General features: G+C 31.9%; 1 protein-coding gene across 10 annotated transcripts in view; it reads right to left on the bottom strand.

Annotated features, from left to right (window-relative positions):
* LOC148278663 (adipokinetic hormone/corazonin-related peptide receptor variant I-like) overlaps positions 1-12,030 on the bottom strand; it is a 115,879-nt gene that overhangs the window by 32,999 nt on the left and 70,850 nt on the right. Inside the window, exons 1-2 of one of the 10 annotated variants that reach the window (XM_088231051.1) lie at positions 2,970-3,111; positions 2,152-2,192 (exon numbers count right to left, since the gene is read on the bottom strand). The exons of 6 other annotated variants lie outside the window; for them this stretch is intronic. The gene's annotated coding sequence lies outside the window, so the exon portion shown is untranslated. Of the gene's footprint in view, positions 1-2,151; positions 2,193-2,969; positions 3,129-5,766; positions 7,558-12,030 lie in introns of those variants that run through there. 3 more of the 10 variants (XM_088231053.1, XM_088231050.1, XM_088231052.1) reach the window with 3 other exon arrangements.

Raw genomic sequence — 12,030 nt, 5'->3', positions numbered from 1 at the left:
AAATGTAAAGAACATTATTATGTAGCTACTTTATATACTTACTCTTCTAATTGAAATTTTCGACTACATAACAATAAACATTACTTAGTTAATACAAAAATCTCATTAATACGCTTGCCTCATTTACGGAGGGTTCCGAGTTTAATTCCTGGTGAGATCACAATAAATAAATTGTCAAATTTCTCTAATCTAGCTGACCTGTGCTATAATTTACCACTGTAAATGGGCCTATTATTCTGTGGTAACAGAAAAAAAAATTGTACTACGATGTTTTTGTTCTAAAAACATTTTCGTATTTGGTTTATTTTTACTCAACTTATTAATCTTTTAAATCTTAATTTTTTTCTTAGTCTAAAGGATACTAAATAACTATTTTTTGACTTAACGAAATTGTATAATTTTATTTTATAATAATATATTATTATAACAGCTCAATAAAAAACTATTTTATAACCAAACTACGAGTACTATTCCTTAAAAAAGTGAGGCGATTAATTTTGACAGTTCGTGTTATGGTTCTGTTCTGTTTGGATAGATAAGTGATTTTTATTTTTATTTTGATTGATTGGTTAATTTAGGTTCACAAATAATAAAACATACATTTGACATTGGTATAATAATCACAAATTGTTATTTTAGAATGAACAGTTTCATTAATTATATGTGAACACAGTATGCACAAATACAGAAAAAAAAGTTTATAATTGATTTTAAAAAATTATCTAGCTTAATTGAATTCTATGATTGTTATAAAAGTTATTACAACAAACAATTACCAACAGGTTATTACAAATTATTCTACGTAACTTAAGTGACTATTTGATTTTATTAATTGCGTTACAGTTTTCTTATAATTATTTAATGTATAGTTAAAGATATTCATTTAACAAATTCAGTTACAGGTAACGAGGTAACCGACAAAGATAACGGAAAATACGCAAGGAAAATCTTTGCCAGTAAATTAAATGGACCATGTCTAAACATGTAAGGAAAATGAAGAAGAAAAATAAATATTACTTTTTTTCTTAGACAAACAACGACAAAAGAAATATGTAAAATAATTGATAATCTTTAAAAAAAAATGCATCACCAGGATGTAACAAAATCAAACCTTCACTGATAAAAAATCTAAAAGATGTATTAAGCCCGGTCATATCAAAATTATTTACATATTTCTATTATTCTCTAACTCTATTATTCTCGAACAAAATTATTTATTAAAAATAATAATAGTAAATAAGGAGCGTAGAATCATATTTAAATATATCAGACTGTGTCCAATAATTCTCCCACTATGCCTCACTTTCACCGTGCGCATTCGTGAAGTCACCGGGTAATGTTGCTGGATGGGAAAAAATAAATCATAACACAAATGTAAGGTAAAAAAAAAGCAATCAGTTAATTTCTCTAAAATTGTATTGTGCACGCAAAAACATTGGTTGACTCAACAGAGTAGATAAATAAAGGGTCATTTTTTAAGAGTAATTGAATTAATCAACTTTGAACTTAAAATAAAAAACAAATTTATTTGACATAAAACGGATATTTTATATCATGGTAAATAATATTTGATTCTTTAAAAATAGTGTCGTTCAAACGTCCCTCACGGCGTTGTTTAATCCGAGGTCTAATTTTCATTAGTTCTTTCATTAGATGTGCAAAGTAGGGTAAAAAAAATAGTACCCTGGCAGCACTAACGAAATTTCCATTTTGTTTCTCCGAAAATCTGACAGATGGAAAAATAATTAAATTTTTAAGTAATGAATTTGCTACTTAAACATGTGTTTGTTAATTACACATAAAATGTGATGCCATCATGTGTTTTTAAGTTCCTAGCAGTATTTCTACACTTTAAAAGGACACAACACGGCATAGTTGAATTTAAAATCAGGAGTTGCGTACTGAGCGACGTCTACAAAAAAACTAATGGGTCAAAACGTAAACCTACTCATTTATGAGTAGTTTAGTCACACATATATATATATATATATATATATTAATTACGTATCAATGTACAATCGTAAAGTAAAACATATTATGTATAGGCGGACGACATTAGACTATTCAATAACAATAAAACCGATGTATTTACAAACAATGACATAAACGAAAACCAAACTATGTTGACCAAATGGAAAAACACAAACTCACTTGCACTTTATGGAAAAAAAGGAATATTATCCATTTTGAACCTAGAAAAAAATGTCATAAAAAATATGCTTTCATAAATGATAAACGACTTCCTGAAATTGAACGTGTTGAACTAATTGAACTTAGGACGAACAATTGACATGGACAATTCGTATCAACAATTTAATTAGCAAAGTAGTGACATTATCGTTTTTTTTTTCTTTGTTCCGTGAACGGGAATGTATAAAGCCTCTGTAAAAATATATGTTATATGCAACTTCTATAGGGAACAGAAAACCAAAATGATATAAATAGACTACAAAGACAGCAAAATAATATATTAAACTTTGTATATGACCTCCCTTACCTAACAGCAACTAAATAACTCTTTGAACTATCTAAACAATTAAATGTAACTTAACTCTTTCAACTAGAATCCTTAAAATTTATCCATGAAATAACCACTGATGTAATTGTAGAATATAACATTAAAAAAATTGTAGTTAACATGGACTCAAAACGATAATATCAGAACAATATCACACACAACTTTCTAAAACAAGACAAGAATAGTCGAGACTAATAAACCATGGACTGAAATTATACAATAAACTACCAGACCAAACTAAACAAAAGACTCAGACAACCTTTGAAATAGATGTTAAAAATATTATAATTAAGAGTAGAATTTTAATATAAAAAAGAAACAATATTTTGTTCACTGTATGTAATCCGTAGGGGTTGATAAATAAATTTCAAAAAAATAAAATACAAATAGAATATATTATACTATACACATTAACTTTTTGACATATGGTATATTATATACATTTTCGTACATAAATATCAATGTTAGTTTTTACTGTTTCGGTATGTATCTATGAAGATAGCGTTCATAATCGCGACCCAGGCTCGGTAATCAAGTGATAATCCGTCACGGAACATATATTACGACTGCTTGTTAATTAAGATTGAAGATCGGCGACGGAATTTCCGCTTAGATTGATACAAATTTTGCGTTTTCTACATTTTGTTTAGTTGGTAAATACGACTTTCGTTATCTTTATGAGCACCTTTATACACCTACCAACATATTATCATATTGTTAGCTTCAAGACTGAGATGATAAAATTGCGGAAATTCTTCCAGCAATAGTGCTAGATAAATATTAGCTTTTCCGCCTATATAACATTCATTATTTACATATACGTATTTTATTCCAAGTTAGCAGTCAACCGTATTAGCAAGAGCAAGTAGTACCTACCTAATAACTATTGAAGTGAATTAATAATATTTGTGTCATGTCATATAAAAATAATAATGATATTTTATACATTTTAATGCTAGTATTACTATGTTGGCTAATTGCTTCAAACCTGTTTACATTTTTTTATCAAAATTATGCTCCTCAAAAAAAAAATACAAGAGATGTCAAAACTATTTTACTATGGACAACATTTTTTGGTGTTAAAGATTTTAATTTCGGCTTCGGAAATGAACCATTTATACGTCACCAGTGTCACGTGACAGAGTGCTACGTAACGGATGACAGGAACTTGATGCCAGTCGACCAGTTTGACGCGATCGTTTTACACGGACCGAATATTTATATCCGCAATAAAGTGGTTTTGCCCGATTCCCGATCAAAGCATCAACTTTACGCTTTCTTCTCTCAGGAACCTCCCGCCAACTCTCCAGTCACTCGAGACCTCAGTCGGCAGTTTAATATAACCATGACGTACCGGCTAGATTCGGATATCCGAGTGCCTTACTTTCACATCGCTACAGTGGATAATATAATAGTATCACCGTCACACGATCCGCGGTGGATTCTACCACGAGTCGATTTAAATGATTTGGATGAATTTATTCAAATTTACCTGAAAAAGAAAAAACCAGCCGCATGGTTTTGCTCTCACTGTATTACCGAAAATAAGAGAGAAACGTTTGTCAGAGACATGCAGGAACATATTAAAGTGGACATATACGGAGCGTGCGGACCACTCACGTGTCCTAGATCTAACGAAAAAACCTGCTTTGAGAAACTGTCGAAAGATTATTTCTTTTATCTTTCACTCGAAAATTCCAATTGCGAAGATTATATTACGGAGAAAGTATTGACTGCCCTGGAACACAATACGATTCCAATTATCATGAGTGGAGCCAACTTGAGCAAGTATCTTCCTCCGATGTCTTACATAAATGCCGAGGACTTCACGCCCCCGGAGCTCGCGAGATATATGAAGGACCTTATGAACAACCCCGTCAAGTACACGGAGTATTTTTGGTGGAAAAGTTTTTACAAGATAGGGTATTCCGTGTCACCATTTTGTGTGCTTTGCGAATATTTACACGATGCTAATTTTAAGCCAAAAAATTACATAAATTTACAGGAATGGTGGTATGGGCGTGATAACTCAGTTTGCACAGGAAAGCAAAAATAACTTTTTTATTTTAACTTATATTTCCGTAAATACAATATGCGCACAAATAAATACAATATGTCAATCGAAGGAAATGAAGAATTTATAAAACTTGAATCATCATACGTAGGTATGGATGTGTCATTTGCCGTGTGAGGTGTTGAGGGGCACTTTGTAATGAGTAATTGAATCGCCCTCTAGTCGTCAATAAAAGGCAGCTTCGAATATGGTATTGTTTTATTTGGTTCACTTTTGAAGATAACAATATGTCTCCAACTACACTCGTTGGGTTCACTGTACTTATAATTGATAATATTCAAGTTGACATTTTATAATAGATTGTCGTAGTCACGACGGACTGAGTAAGGAACCTAATTTCAATGTGTCCTCCTGGAACCAATAACCAATGTATTGGATTATAAAGTGTATCTGTACATTAAATGGAGGGGATAGAAACAGCTTCAATTAAGAAAGGTGCAATTAGGAGAAATCGCAAGATAACCAATATCTAACAATCGGAATTTAAGTATGCATTATATGAATGCAAACTTCTTAGAGCTTAAAGATATGATCTTTTAACCAAGAGACATCTGCTCTTTTTAGGCATTAAAAATACATTTGAACAATATTACGCAAACGCATTTAGACAATTAATTATTGGCGTGTATAAGTAAATGAACACCAGAGATGACCACCGAAAAATATATAATAAAATACTCTCGTGTGAAAGAAAAAGGAATAAAATACACGTCGGTAAAAATGTGTTCGGTCAAGATACAAAAGTTGGCCCTCATATTGAATATAACCAGGAATTGCGATAGTTTTGAATATGACAAAAGGCAAAAAGGGTTTGAAACGGGGTTGGCACACTACAGACGTGAAGATAAAAAAATCTTCTGACCTATGATGTAACCATAATATATTCAGTATGCTTGAAACTCCGAATATCATCAAACCTCATCCAAACTAAATGGTGCATAGGACACTGCCTCGGTACACCGACTGCAGCATCTCTATCATTTCGTACATATTAGGGCAAGGTGACCGGTCTTATACTGCAGATACTAAGGTTAAGTTAGGCCATAAAATATTGAGGTTCAAAACCACAATTTAAAATCAATAGTTTATATCGACCTTGTTTAGAGCCACCGAACACTTAACCATGAGATGGACATTTGAAAATATCATAAATGAAATAACAGTTGCCACTTACAAATGGTTAGATAAACAATATCGATCCAATATAAATAGTAGTAATACTCGTACAACGATTTCCATTCAATAAGTTATAATTTATGAAATAGAAATTCAACTATCTAATGTCTTAAGTAGATCAAACTACCTCTGTACAGTCCATTCAACTTTGTTATAAATAATTGTTCATAAAAAATCTTTCGAATGTGCGCGCTTACAGAAGAGAAGATTGTTTACTATGTTTACTTGGTTAACCGACAGGCACTAACACATTAACGTATATTTATTCATTAAACATTCTGACGCCAGTGCGTTACAAGTATTGTCCGAGTCTACGTTTAAGGCGCACGGAAGGAATGCGGTAATGTTTTCTAACGGCGTCCGGTTGAGTTTAGATAGAAATGAGTTTGTCAATATTCACGAATATAGTATACTCAACCAAGCGTCGTTGCGTCGTAACACATTACCGCATTCCTTCGGTACGTTTTGAACGTAGACCCCGTCTATATAATTGCCTTATTCTGTTTTATGGTTGGCAGTATTTGATTGCCCATTTCACTAGTGGGTTTCTTTTATCACGAATGAATTCACCCGGCAATCCTTTGCTCTTGCTAGATTTTAGTACATACTCCTATGTAGATTAAATGAACACGATCGAAAATTTAACATAAATTATTGTATTTAATTCAAATTAGATATATACGTATAAACGTAAACTCTCAATTCTGGTCATGTCAAAAACAGACAGAACCGAAGGGCATGTATGATAAGATGTATGAATGTGGAAGAAGCTAGGAATGTATGCCAGGATAGACGTGTGTGGCGGTCCATTCTCTCTGCCTACCCCTACGGGGAAATGGCGTGATGGTAGTAGTAGTAGTAGTAGTAGTAGTAGTAGTAGTAGTTTACATAAATTACGAGAACAGAGAATTTTGATATAATATAGGTATTTAAACATTGTTTTCCTGTCACTGTCGTGCAGATGCCTCCCCGACACTGTGCGAAAAGACAACTGCATGTCAGAACTGTTGTTAGAATAGACAAAATCAACGTTTTACTGTCCCGTTTTCCACACCTCAAAACTGAACCAATTTTGTTATTTTTTCAGACAGTATCAGAATAACATTTTAGATCCAAGCACATTTGGTTTTATTTTTTAACGGTGTTATCAACACCCCTTTTCTAGGAAACTTCTTTCTAGTCACCGCTACGACGGCTGTCCACCGCATCACCGTTCACTACGGCCGTTAAGATACGGGCACCGCTGTCCTAGGAAACCCTAAAGTTATACGTTGGCTAGAGGGCGCCTATTTACGTTGGCCGCTCGGGAGAATACTTGGCAAGAGTGGGGGGCCGGCACCATTCCCATACCTAAGTTAACCGTAGGGTCAGATTTTGTAACCTTGTATTAATATGTGCACATGTGAGAAATAAAGACATCGATCGAAAACAGTAAACACTCTCTTTTAACTCTACTCTGCCCGATTACTTCGCCACTTCGTCTTTAGATCTTCACTGCATCTTTCCTGGACTCAGCCGAATCCAGAAGCGGATTTACAACCTGCTAGCCGCCACTGTCAGCCGACAGTATTTGGAATAAATATTCATACCTACGGGCTACTGATACCTATCGCAGCTCGCAGTAGAATACCAGCGCCTTGCCGAGATTTTTACAGTCTCACAATTCTTTATACGAGGCGGAAACGCGTCTCGTACAATATGGTTTATCGGGACAAAATATGACAAAAATTTTGTTTTTTTTTTATAATGCATTTAATAATTGTAATCATTTGTATTTTATTAAATAAAGAATCTAAACTACTATTACTTTGAAAACTTTATTCCATAATGCTTTTATGTAACCAGTAAAACTGATTCGGTGTTGTTAAATAAAACCATCGACCTATTTATACACATAGTCGAGCCCGGAACCTCTAAAATTATGCCACTTAACTCATGCCCATACGCTCAGTCCTACGCGTGTTAGTTATTTAACCGCCAGCTGGATTTTGACGTAAGCTTGACATAATTCGTAGTGTTTTTTATTTTCTTTTGGATTAACATTAGATTTTTGTTCATTTGATATTTGAAAATATTATTTAACCTGCTGTGGTGCTACTTGTGAAAACCTGTAATTGGCTCATTTGTAATTTGTTTTGTTTTATACATAAAATAAATTCAGCTGTTAGTTGTCCGAATAATGAATAATAATAATTCGAAATAGAAATTATTGGTTGTGTCGTGAAAGCGTGTAAAAAATATTTGGATAAACGTAAAAAAGATTGTGTAACTTTATATTGGTAAGTAGGTACTTAGGTATCTAGAATTCAATCATAAACAAGTAGGTACTTAGGTACTCACTTGTTTATGATTGAATTCCAGTATGAATTTTTTTTCTCCAAATATTGAATTTAAGCAGGCAACGGGGTGCACTTTATTTAGAAAAGGAATTTTGAAAAATGTATTGAATCACTGTTATTATTATTATAGTTTTACCAAAACTCCAGTAAAAAGAAATAAATGAGAAGGAATTATAAGGATTCGAAAGGAATGATCTAATTGGGATCCATAAAAAAATCATGTTGTTTGTAAATATTGTATTCAAGGACAAAAAAAGCATCCTTCCTATTTTTTTGTGTATGCATTTTTGGCGGAGGCAGCCCTGGTGAACAACGAAAAAAAAATTTACGCTCCTTACTTTTTTCTACTAAATAAAGTAAAGATTTTAACTGCTTTAAATATGCTCACGGCAAAGATTTAAATTTTACTGAAAACCGCACGTAAATCCGTGCAGCAGTAATTCAGTCTACCGGAGACACACAAAAGTTGCCTTTTATATATAAAGACTAGAGGATCCGACAGACGTTGTCCTGCCCGAACGTTGGCTTGCCTGCTATGAGCTGATTGAACAAAACTTTTTTTTCGTCACTACTTACAAATGTTATTTATTTTGGACTTTTTAGAACAATTTATTTATTTGTAAAAAGGGTCAGTTTTTTGTTTTATCTTCTAATGTTATTGGTTCAGAGACCTCGTCGTGATAAAATCAAAAAGTGGAAAAATCACTACTACCACGGAAAAAATACGGGAATACGTGTTAATGAAGAAAACTCAGACCACATTTTACCCTGAGCTTTCTTAAATTATAACACCTTACTCATATTTAACGTGAATTAAGTCATTTTTTAATCGCCAGCTAGGTTTTGACGAGACCTTGACATTTAATTTGAATTCAAAAGAAATGAAAAGAAAAATGACTGATTGTGTCACGAAAGTGTGCAAAAACTGTTCGGATAGAAGGAAAAAGACTTCATTGGTAAGTGGGTACCAAGGAAGTTCTTTATGATTGAATTTCAAAACTAAAAAATATTTATATTCCCGAACGTATGCTTGCCTGCTTTAAGCTGGTACAGAAAACGTTATTTCGTAAATAAGGACACGCGTTTTTTATTATTCTCTTTTTTGAGCTATTTATTTATTCGTAATGAGGGTTACTTTTTTGTTTTTTTTCCAAGTGATTGGTTAAGACGCCTCGTCGTGCAATTAAAATCTGGCAAAAATCACTTCTCTTGTGCAATCAATGGAAAAAATACGGGAAAACGTGTTAATGAAAAAAAGTCAGACCATTTTTTTCCCTGTGCCTTCTAAAATTATGACACTCAACTTATGACCGACGCAAATTTAATCATTCTTTAACCGCTAGCCAGGTTTGAACGTGACTTGACATTCAATTAGAAACCAAAAAAAATGGCTAGAAAAATGACTGATTGTATCGTAAAAGCGTGCAAAAACTGTCCGAATAAAAGGAGAAAGATTTTTCATAATAAGTACTTGTAGATTTTTCATTATAAGTACCTAGTTGCTTGTTTATGATTGAATTCCAAAACAAAACAATATTAATACTCCTGAACGTTGGCTTGCCTGCTATAAGCTTCATCAAATATTTTTTCGTAAATAAGGACAAATGTTATTTATTTTAGCCTTCTTTGAGTTATTTATTTATTCGAAATAAGGGTTAATTTTTCGTTTTATCTCTTCATGTGATTGGCTAAGAGGCTTCATGCTTAAATCAAAAACGTGCAAAAATCACTACTGAAAATAAATATGACTGATTGTGTAGTAAAAGCGTGGAAAAATTGTCCGGATAAAAGGAAAAATACTTTTTATTGATAAATAGGTACCTAGATACTTGTTTATGTTTGAATGCCAAAATTAAAAATTATTAATATTTAAATAATTAATTAAAGTAGAAACCTTGGTACTTGTTTATGGTTGAATTCCAAAACATTTATTAAATGTTTTGAAATAAATATTTTTTTTGCAACTGTCAAACTCTGGTCTTTTTACAAACAGTGGTGCATTTCATGTAAGAATCCATTTTTTAAAAATGTATCAAAAGTCAGATAAAATCGTTTAAGCATTACTAAAAGCCCATTGAAATAACTAATCTTGAAATTAAGAAATTGTAAGGAAATTATTTAATTTAGTATCCATTAAAAATAATTGTTCATTGTAGGTACACATTACAAAACACCCTTTTTCAATATACAAAAAACAACATCCTCCAAATTTTTCAATATTTGCATTTTACACGAATTCAACCCTGAAAAATCTATAAAAACACATATATGCTTTTAACTTTTTTTCTACTCAATATATTGAAAATTATTTTTAATTTCACACGTAAATTACAACATTTAGCAAAAATCCGCACGTAAATCTGTAAAGCCATTTTCGAGTTTTTGCGAGACACAACACGACGATTCATTTTTATATTAGATAGATAAATAGATATAGATTACGTCACATTCCAATAAAGGTATTTCGATATTCAGTTTATTAAATCTATTTGAAATCAATTAAATTGACAAAATATATTTTTATTAAATTTTCATAATTTGAATTTTATGCCTTTTTTTAATTTATTTCAAAATACAAAAATGTACAAAATATGATTGTATTTCCATGAGTTAGCAAACTCATTCTGGTATAGATACAATGAAAAATTATCATATAAAAAATACATTTAGTTGAACATAATAAAAACAAAAATGGACATATCTCGGAGACCTTTTTATGTACTTTAACGATAAAAAATAACCAAATTAACTCTACATACGGAATTTAAAATAACGAGACCATAAACATACATTTTGTTTTCATAAATTTTGTAGTTTTATTAATTTTCGCGTAGTTTTGTTATCAAAATAAAAAAAAAACAGAAAATAAAATATTTTTTATTTTAATTTGGATACAAGATTTGTGTCATACTAAATAAAATGTCTCATTAGTAGTGATGAAACGGATAGTGGTTTAGCCGGATACCGGATATTCGACGAATTCCTATGCCAAATAACCGTACATTCTTCAACAATAAACAGCTCGTCTAAGATTCTAAAGGGTTTTTCAATTGGCGTGGGAAGATTTTAAAGGTCCGTGGCTGCCATTTCGTTTTAATAACATCTGTCAAATATTTTTTTTTATGTTACTAATGTCAAATTACCATGGCAAGTATCACAATTAAAAAGCCCGTTCAAATGATAAAATTTAATCATCAAAATGAGTATTCGTTAGCGCAAACGTTGCGCGCATTGCGCCCATTTTACGTTAGACGTGGTGGCTCTTCACAGTCAACTCTTCAACGTTTGGTGACCAAATTTGAAACGACTGGTTTAATAATCAATTAATCAACATCTGTACATTCAAAAAACGTAAGATCAGCCAAAAAAATCGCCGTTGTCCGTGAAAGTGTACAGCGGAGCCCGAGGCAGTCGATTCCTCGCCGTGCACTGGAACTCGGCCTTTTGCAGACTTCAACTTGGTGAATATTGCTTCGGGACTTAAGCCTACACCTGTACAAATTTAATTCACTCAAGAACTCAATGTTTATGACTATAAACAATGCCGTTTGTTCGCTGACTGGGCTTCAAATCGTGGAAGACGATCCAATTTTCGTCAAATAATTTTTAACGTCAAAGCGTATTTTTGGATGAATGGCTGTGCTAACAAGCAACATTTTTCCCATCCCCTCTTTATTCTCTCTTCAAGCATCCTTGTTCTAATCCCGCCCAACTTACAATAACTTACAATTCTTAAAAAAAAAAAAAAAATTCTTTGATTATTGAAAAATATTTACGAGTACATAAAAGTATATTTTTTTTATGTGTAAACTTATATGTATTTATTTAATATGTAACATATTTTCTTTACCAACTTTGTATACTTTGTGAAAATCTATTATTAGCTCTGAGTTTATACAATATATATGTTTATTTACTATATA

The sequence above is a fragment of the Micrasema longulum genome, unplaced genomic scaffold (genome assembly GCF_059751315.1).
Source record: "Micrasema longulum isolate JH-2025_06_02 unplaced genomic scaffold, ASM5975131v1 h1tg000848l, whole genome shotgun sequence".
Taxonomy (NCBI): Eukaryota; Metazoa; Arthropoda; class Insecta; order Trichoptera; family Brachycentridae; genus Micrasema; species Micrasema longulum.
This window is presented reverse-complemented; position numbering and strand designations above follow the sequence as displayed.